Source organism: Meriones unguiculatus, chromosome 10 (genome assembly GCF_030254825.1).
Source record: "Meriones unguiculatus strain TT.TT164.6M chromosome 10, Bangor_MerUng_6.1, whole genome shotgun sequence".
Taxonomy (NCBI): domain Eukaryota; kingdom Metazoa; phylum Chordata; class Mammalia; order Rodentia; family Muridae; genus Meriones; species Meriones unguiculatus.
In genome coordinates, this window is record NC_083358.1 from 32,927,450 (window position 1) to 32,937,112 (window position 9,663).

Below are 9,663 nucleotides of genomic sequence, written 5' to 3' on the forward strand. Positions count from 1 at the left end.
TGAGAAGAGAAGATGTTAGAGGACAGAGGACAGCAAGGACACAGCCTTAGATTTGGGACATGCACACCAAGGGGACTGTGGGGCAGCCATTGGTAAAGGCCACACGGGAGTACCAAGGCTGCCTGCTAAGGACAAAGGGAGAGTGAGAGTCAGGTTTCCAGGCATGCCTAGTACCACCCCGAGACTTCCAACACATGTGAAGACCTGGCCTCTGCTTGGTCCGTTTCATGCCACCCAACACCCCTCCGCCTGCCTGTCCTCTGCCTTAGCTCAGGCCTTTCCTCTACTCACCTTTCAGCTCTACTCTTAGTTGAACAGAACATACACACCCCCAACACATAGGAAGTGGTGCAGGCAGGACAGAAGTGAGGATGAGAGAGAAAGGAGCAGGGAGCCAGATTCATCCTCAGTTCTAAGACAGGAATCAGACTAAGGAGCAAAGGGGACCAGGCAGGGTCGGGGTTGCGGGCTAGGATGTGGTCGCATGGTGGTGTGTGTGATCGGTGTGCAGGAGTTCCATCTCCAGCACTGCAGAGTGAGGAGGGGAGGAGCAGAGCGAAGGCTGGCCCTGCTTCCCCACTCCTCCCCTACTCAGCTGCCACAGACTCAGAGGAGGAAAGGGGCTGCCAGGACCGAGAGCCTCAGGGCGGGGTAGGGAGTATCTCCTATTCTTTTTGGCTCAGCTAGCAGCTCTTCCTGGGGCTCACAGGCCACTCCCCACACCTTTCTGGCTCCCATTTCCCCTCCTGCAGTGTGGAAGGGGGGGGGCAGGCAGTACCAGCTCAATTCCAACGTTCCTGGGCTCTATGGCTAGATGTCAGTCTGCCTGAGTCCTAGCTGAGGCCTTGGGTCCAGCAGGCCCACTCAGGACTCCTGTTCCCTGGGGACAGACCTCCAACCCAGTAGCATGGTCTGTTTTCTCAAAGCCCTTGCCTGCCTCTTGGTCACAGGTGAGACAACCAGGGAGGGGGTAGTACCTTTCTAAGGTACTCACAGCTCACTGGACACCTGTTGTGTGTCAAGCTCTGGGGCTATACAAAAATCATATCCTTTATCCTTAACTTACTCTGATGTAGTTAATCCTTTGAGACCCATTCTACAGGTGAGAAAAGCAAGGACTAGAGAGCCTAAGAGAATCACCCAAGCTACAGCTAGCTGAGAACAGATCTTTGACTGGAACCCATGTAAGATAGGGGAGCCATGGAAGGGAAGGGGGTGGGGGACGGGGAGCCAGGAAAGAAACATGACAGAAAGTGAACATGACAGCCAAGGTGTCAGCGGGCAAGCCAGTTCCAGCTGGGGCTCAAGGTCACAGACCGGGTCATCAGAGTGGGCTGGGGTCCAGCTCTGCAACACTACTTTCCACACGAGCTACCTCCTCAGCCACTGTCTGGTCCATTGTCCTCCCTGGAGCTTCTTCCCAGCATCAACCTTCTCCTCCCACAAAACAGCCCTACCCAAGCTTTCATCAGAGGGGCCAGGGCTGGACAGCCCTAGGAAGAAGTACGCTGCACCCCCAGTTTCTCCCACTCCCTAGCTCAAGGGGTCCAGCCATCCCCAGTCCCCAGCTTCCCTCCTTACCCTCTAGGAACACAGCCTTACTATCTGTTAGTTGTCTCCATGGTAACAATAGAGGGCAGGCCCTGAGAGAGGAGGCTTCTGGGAAATGTAGTTTCCAGTGCCTGCCTAGGCTCCAGTTCCCCCTTCACCACCACTAGTATCAGAGTACAAGAGCTAATCGTCAAGCTCTTAGGAATTTTTGTGAGCCAGTTGCCAAATACAGTGTTATTAAATGATAAAAACCTGTACCTCCTGTGAAGTGTCTTACTTTTCTACTGCTAGGAAGAGATACGTGACCAAGGCAACTTATACAGTAGTGTGTTGGGGCTCATGGTTCCAGAGGGTTAAAATCAATGATCATCATGGCAGCAGGCTGGTATGGCACTGGTGAAGTAGCTGAGAATTTACATCCTGATCTACAGGCGCGAGGTAGCTAACTGGGAATGGCGTGAGCTTTTGAAAACTCAAAAGCCCAGCACCGGTGACACACCTCCCCCAACGAAGCCACGCCTCTTCCAGTGAGACCACACCTCCTAATCCTTCCAAACAGTTCCACCAACTCGGGACCACCAAACATTCCAATATGTGACCCTATGGGAATCATTCTCATTCAAACCATCCCATGAGCTACTTACATTAAAAACAAAAGCAGCAAATGTTGAAATGGCTTCCCAGTTATCTGGCTGCTTTCTGTGTGTGCACTTGAGGTAATTGCATGCTGACCAGTGGCATATGGGCGCACTTAAAAGTGACTGTGGGTTATTTCACACCATGGGAATTGGCAAAGGCTACAGACCAAGGCTCCTCTTGGGAAGCGAATGGCTAACCACTGTCAAGCCACCTCTGCCCTGCCACAGGGGAGGTACCCTTCACCAAGACATCTGGAAGCCAGTGTGGGTTAGGGTGGCAGGCTGCCTGCCTGAGTGTGTGCTTTAGGCTAACCTGGGCCTCTTCACGTAGATAATTCATGGTATATGATATAGCCTGGTGGCTGCAGAAGCCGAACTGTTAGGTTTGCAGCCTGGTTTCTTCTAAACATCTAAAGAGGAGCTGGGTATGTTGCTCAATGGTAAAACATTTACTTAACTTAGGCAAAGACATGAGTTTGCTCTCCAGTAACACACACACACACACACTTTCATGGCTGACACTCTCCTACACCCACTCACTGTATTTATTTTTCTATTGCTCTGGCAAAATACTATGAGCAAGGCAACTTATAGAAAAGCTTATTTGGGATTTAGGATTTCTTTCAGACGGTTAGAGCCCGTGAGCATCAAGGTGGGGATTACGGCAACAGGCAGGCAGGCATGGCACTGGAGAAGTAGCTGAGAGCTCACATCTGGATCCACAAACAGGAAGCAGAGAGCACGTTGGGAATGGCTGGAGTCTTCATGGCACGAGCCTTTTGAAACCTCAAAGCCTTCCCCCCACTGGCATGCCTCCTCCAATAAGGCCACGCCTCCTAAACCTTCCCAAATAGTTCTAACAGTTGGGTATTGAGTATTCAAACATATGAGCCAATAGGGGCCATTCTCATTCATACTCGCTCACACACAGGTATTCATTTACACCCACACATGTACCGACCCACTGTCTCACACTGATTACACGTTTATAAACTCCGGCATACTATACACACAAACTGACATATTCTGTCACACTGACACACACATTCATGCATACATACATGTGCCCAACACACACACAATAACAAATAAAATATCAATGAATATATACTTGGAAGTTTAGAGCAGATTATATTTATCTTTGTACCAATACAGTCTCAAAAACAGGAATTTTGAAGACATGGACCCAAACATAAAGGCCAAACATGGTTCTTTGTGGGCAGGGAGTGAGTTCAGAGAAATTCTGTCGATGTCCTGTTACATTATCAGAAACTTAAAGATCACTATGATTATTCAATAATAAATACTTTTCTCTTTGGTCGGAATATCATGCAGCTGTGAAAAATAAGTGTGAAATTTAACTTTAAAAAAAGAAGAGGTTAAATTTGGCTCACAACTTGAAGGTTTCGGTTCAAGGTCAGTCAAGCTCTGTAGCTTTTGGCTCCATGTTGGCATCATGAGATGGCATCCTGGTGGGAGCAGGTGGCAAGGGCCCCATGGCTGGAAGTGAGAAAGGAAGAAACGAGGCTCCCACAGTCTCCTACAATGGCATACCTCCAGTCATCTAAGCCTTTACCACTGTTCAAAACGTATTTATTTAACATACATGAGTGCTCTGTCTTCACGTACACTTGTATGCCAGAGAAGGGTATCAGATCCTACTATAGATGGTTATGAGCCACCATAAGGTTGCTGGGAATTGATCTCAGGACCTCCGGAGCCATCTCTCCAGCCTCAAGCCTTTACCTCTTGAAGAGCCCATCACCTCCCAGGAGGCTGGGGACCAAGTCACAAACCTTTGGCAAACATTGAGGATCCAAACTATAGTAGACTCAGTTTGGTTGGGGAAGCTGATGGCAGAATGTACGGCCACCATTGTACACACGCTGTGCATGCCAGGTAGGCTGGGATGAAGGCAGGAGGAGGACACTGAAAACAGGCGATGCTGGCTGGAAGGTGGGCTTCATTTCCCCCTTCTGTGGCACGCAGGTCTCATTCATTTTAGGTCTTCACTTCCCTTTCTCCCTCATCCCACCTGCAACCCCTACCTAAAAAGGCAACCATTCTGGCAGGCATTTTCCAAAAGAAGTACTGCTTTGCTTCCTGGCGTTTAAAAAAATGTGTGTGTGTGTGTGTGTGTGTGTGTGTGTGCGTGTAGGAGGTTGTGTCACCCTCGTGTGTAGGTCAGAGGACAACTTCAGATTTCAGTGCTTCCTTCCACCTTGTTTGAAACAGTGCTTGCTGCTGCATAAGAAGGTGCCAGTTGGTACTGGGGCCTCCAGTCTCTGTTTACCATTTCTCTGTAGGAATACTGGGGTTACAGCAATCTACCCCGACATCCAGTGTTAGGTTCTGGGGATTCCAACTCAGGTCTTCATGCTTGCATACCAGTCACTTTTACCCACTGAGCCATCTCCCCAGCCTGCATGCAGGTCCTTCCTTCCTTCCTTCCTTCCTTCCTTCCTTCCTTCCTTCCTTCCTTCCTTCCAAAATACAGTCATATTTTTAAATTCTTTTTTAAAAAGATTTATTTATTTATTATTTATACAGTATTCTGCCTGCATGTACACCTGCACACCAGAAGAGGGCACCAGATCTCATTCCAGATGGTTGTGAGCCACCATGTGGTTGCTGGGACCTTTGGAACTCAGGACCTTTGGAAGAGCAGCCAGTGCTCTTAGCCTCTGGTAAATCTCTCCAGCCCACATGTACGGGTATTTTCAAAGTCAATCCTTTGTTCATATTTCATTTCCTTTTTCTTTTCTTTTTAATTTTTGAGACAGGGTCTCTCTATGTAGCCTTGGATGTCTAGATTTCACGGTTATTGACCAGGCTGGTCCTAAACATAGACCACCTGCCTTTGCCTCTTGAGTGCTGGGATTAACGGTGTGTACCCATCAATTGGTTGTCTGATACCAAACAGTCAGCCGTGAAAACATACATAAAGTAATATTATACTAACTGAATAGGTTATATTTAGGAATATATATCTATATGTATAAATACATATATCTATATATATACATATAGATATATATGTATACATATAGGAATATATATCTATACATATATATATAGATATACTTATATATACATATATATATATGCAATACGATTAGGGAGAATAGAGGCCATAAATTTGAAGGAGAGCAGGGAAGGAAGGAAGGAAGGAAGGAAGGAAGGAAGGAAGGAAGGAAGGAAGGGTACATGGGATGGTTTGGAGGGAAGGAAGGGAGCAATGTTATTTCTATCACAACCTCAAAAAAAAATTTTTAAAAAGTGTGTACCGCTATGCCCAGCTCATTTCCTTCCTTAAGTCGTCACTAAGACTTAACTTTCTTAAGAATGACCATGTTGCTCTTATGGAGCCATGATAATTATCTCTTTGCCCCTCCATTGACGAACGCCGGTGTAGGCCCCCAGCACACCCCAGTGTCTTGACCTCTTTGTGCCTGTGCTTTCCCCCTCAGCTTGAACCCAGTCAGGGTCCTGCAGAGCCCCAGGCACTGATGAGGGTGCATAGGCTGTTTCCTGAAATACTGAGTAACCAGACAGTTTGCTAAATGCGTTGAAACCCGTTTTGTAAGCAGCTGGATTCCTTATGTGCTCCTTTGAACTCCAGCTCCTCCCTGCAGACAGCCCCACAGAGGGTGACCTCCACTGTCTGTGCTGTGTAGTGAAGATGTTTGGGGGGCTGGGTAACTCTCTAAAGAAAAGTAGGCATTTAGCTCATGGTTCCGGAAGTTAGGCCCGCGTCTGGTGACTGACCATCTTGTGGGCAGAGTCCTGAGGTGGCAAAGGCCATCACATTCCAAGGTTTGGGTAGCTGGGCTGTGGTGGCTCCCGCCTTCAATCCCAGCACTCAGGAGGCAGGGGCAGGGGAATCTGAGTTCCAGGCTATCCTAATCTACAGAGAGTTTCAGGACAGCCCGGGCTACACAGAGAAACCCTGTCTCAAAAAACAAACCAAAAGGGAACATGTGTGTCCAGGTCTCTGCATATAGACATCCTCGGGTGTCGGGTCTCGCCCGCCACCTTATTTGAGGCAGCCCCTTCTTGCTGTGCATATTAGGCTAGCTGGCTCACGACCTCCCTGCCGGTGGGTGGTTCCACTGGGTGCTTGGGAGGGGAAGGTAGTAGGATCCAGGGCTCACTGCCAGCTTGAGCGGCATGAGCCCTCATCTCAAACAAAACAAATAATAATAAAAAGAAAACTTAATTTAGAGAGCCGGAGAGTTGGCTCATCAGTTAAGAGCTCAGCCGGCTGTAGGCTCACAAGGACCCGTTAACTCCAGTTCCTGGGGATCTAGTGCCCTCTGCTGACCCCCCCCATGGGTTCATGCCTGCGTGTAATGCATCCACACACACTCGGACACGGAAAGTCAATACGTCCATTTTAAATGTGTTAGTTTAAAGAGCGAAGATGTGGAGACTGGAGTAAAGGTGACTGAAGTAGACTGTCCACCAGGGTAAGAGATTCACTAACACACCAGGGTAGCACACAGCTTGTTTCTGAAAGGAGTTCAGTCCCCCCTCCCCAAAGAGGGCTCCCCTCTTAGAGGTTTTCGAGGGAGCCTGGTCCCACAGCACGAGGCTACTACATTATCCACGGTGCACACCTGCAGCCAGCTTACCTCTGCTTCCTAGGCTGCAATAGGAGGGAGAAGATTCGGTCTTTTATTACTCTTTTGTTATTTTTTTAGTACCTTCATTTATTGAGGGGTAGGAGGCTCATGTTTGAGGTCAGAGGACAGGCTGTGGGAGTCAGTCGTCCCCCCCCCCCGCGCCATGTGCTCTGGGGATTTGGCTCAGGCCACCAGGCTTTGAAGGAAACGCCTTTACCCTCAAACCCACCACACCTGCCTTTTCTGACTGCAGAGTCATCCTATGGCCGAACCTGGGGGAGGGAGGCTACAGAGATCATGGCTGGATCTATGAGACACCAGGCCCCACTCTCAGGAAAATCAGCACCGATCACGAGTTGGATTGCTTTGGATTAATATGTTAATTTTGCAAGGATTTCATATCTTTAAATGTTAAGATATTTAATGGGAGCATAGAGCAAACGCGGCCTGTTTTCCATGTGTTTTTTTGTTTTCTCTGTGTACTCCTGGCTGTCCTGAAACTCGCTCTGTAGACCAGGCTGGTCCCTGCCTCTGCCTCCTAAGTGCTGGGATCAAAGGCGTGTGCCACCACTGCCACCACCACCCGGCTTGTAAGAAACTTAAAAGGTTTGCTAGGAAGCGCTCAGGCAGCACAAAGCGACACATAAGAAGTGGTGGAAGGGACTCCCCCTTCAGCTCACCGTAACCACCAACAGGCCAGGCCAGGCCAGGCTTAGCGGCTTTTACTCATGGCAGGGGTCAGGCACCGGGCAGTGCTGAAGCCAACATCTTGGGTAACACTCTGCAAAGTCCTGGGGCAGCAATCGAAATCCATCTCTCCAGGTCAGCAGGTGGAATTGTCCCCAGGAGCAGGAGAGGCAGAGGCAGCCTACCACAGCCCACCTCTGGACTCTGGTCCTTCTACACAGACGTCTCCTTCTCAGCAGTTACTGTTGCCTGGCAATGAGAAGAATCCTGCTTTTCAGTCCCTGCTGTGGGTTCATTTAGGATGCTCTTGGATTCAGCCTAGGAGCGCTGCTGGACACTGGGAGCTGCTTTTGTGGGGACTCTAGAAAAGAACAGGTCCCAGCCCCACAGTCCTTTCTATCCTCCCCTTCTACATGAGAAAGCCAGTCAATGAGGCTGTGGACTGGTTAGCCTATACCCCGTTAAGCCTGCCCAGAAAAGCCACCACCTGAGTGCCCTTGAGTTCCAGAGTGGGAAGAAGGAGAGAGAGTTCTGAGACAGGGTCTGGCTGTGTAGCTGTCTTCTATTGCTGTGAAGAGACACCACCACCAAGGAAACTCTTCTAAAAGAAAGCCTTTGACTGGGGGTCTTGCTTACAGTTTCAGAGAGTTAGTTCGTTATCATCATGGAGGGAAGCAGACAGGCATGGTTCTGGAGCAGCAGCTGAGAGCTTTATATCCTGATTCACAGGCAGCAGGCACAGAGAGAATGAAAGCAAGAGAGACTGAGATGCTGAGCCTGGTGTGGGCCTTTGAGACCTCAAAGCTCACTCCCAGTAGTATGCCTCTCCAACAAGCCCATGCCTCCTAACCCTTCCAACAGTTTATCAACTAGGGACTCAACATTTAAATATATGAGCCTGTGGGACTCCTTCTCATTAAGTTACCACAGTAGCCCAGGATGAACTGGGACTTGCCATCCTCCTGCCTCCACAGTCTCCTTCAGCATTGCTCACTGCCTTCTCATTGGTTCTTCATGATCTTGAGTGTTGAATTACAGGCACGAGCTTTCCTGAATCCAGAATCTTGAATTCCTGGTCCTGGGAGAAGCTGGCACCCCAGAAGTTGCCACTCTGGCTTCACCCCAGTTGTGGGCAGGTTGCTGTCCCTTTCTAACCTCATTTCCACATCCCAGCACCCTTGGCCAGTTATTCTTTAAGTGGCTGTGAGGGGAAGGAAAGGGAATCAATTAGGGCTAGAAATTTCTTTTGCCACATCCCTTAATAATCACAGGACAAGCCAGGGACTCTATAATACCTATTTTATGTTTGGTTGGGTAAGACTTAGGCTCTGAGAATCGAGAGGCCACATGCCCAGTATCACACAGCTCCTGACTAGCAAAGCCAGGATTTTCAAATTCAGGCCTGTTGGTCTGGAGCAGTTGTCTCTCAGACGACTCCATTATCAACTGTGAGGTGTGAGAAACATCTGTGATGATAAGGCCCAAAGACCCTAAGCCTGTCCACTGAAACAGACTGTGGCTCAACAGACATCATGTTCAAACCACAGGATCCTTTTCCAGAACACAATGGCAGCCTTCTTGCCTTTCTTCCCATTACTAGCCAGAAGCCAGGAGATAAGAGATGTACCTAGGGCTACTAGCACACCCAGTTGGGCAAGGAAGGGGCTGGCAGCCCATAGCCACCTCTACTAGCCACCTAGGGATGGAGGCAGTGGGTAGTGAGGGGGACAGGAAGCCAAGCAGAGAGAAAGGCCTGGGAGGTGAGGGGTTGCCCTGCAGGCTGAGTCAGGGCAGGGGTGGGTCTATTCAGCACTGCTCCTTGTCCAATTGTATCAGTCAGGGTCTTTTAAAGGACTAGAACGGATAAATGAATATGTATGGAATTTTGATTGGCTTACAGGAAGGATTTGGTCCAGGTGGTCAAAAAAAAAAAAAAAAAAAAAAAATGGCTGTCTTACACTAGAAAGCCCAAGAATCTGGAAATTCCTGGATGTTTTAGCAGTCCCAATCTGAGGATGAAGGCCTGGAGAGCTACTGGTCTTTAGTCTACATTGGATTCCCAAAGAAGCTGGTTCTAGTATCAGCCAAGGAATGTAGCAGCAGCAGCAGCATAGATGGGCTTATCAGTGGGAGTAAGGGCAAGCAGGCAAAAAGCAAAGTTT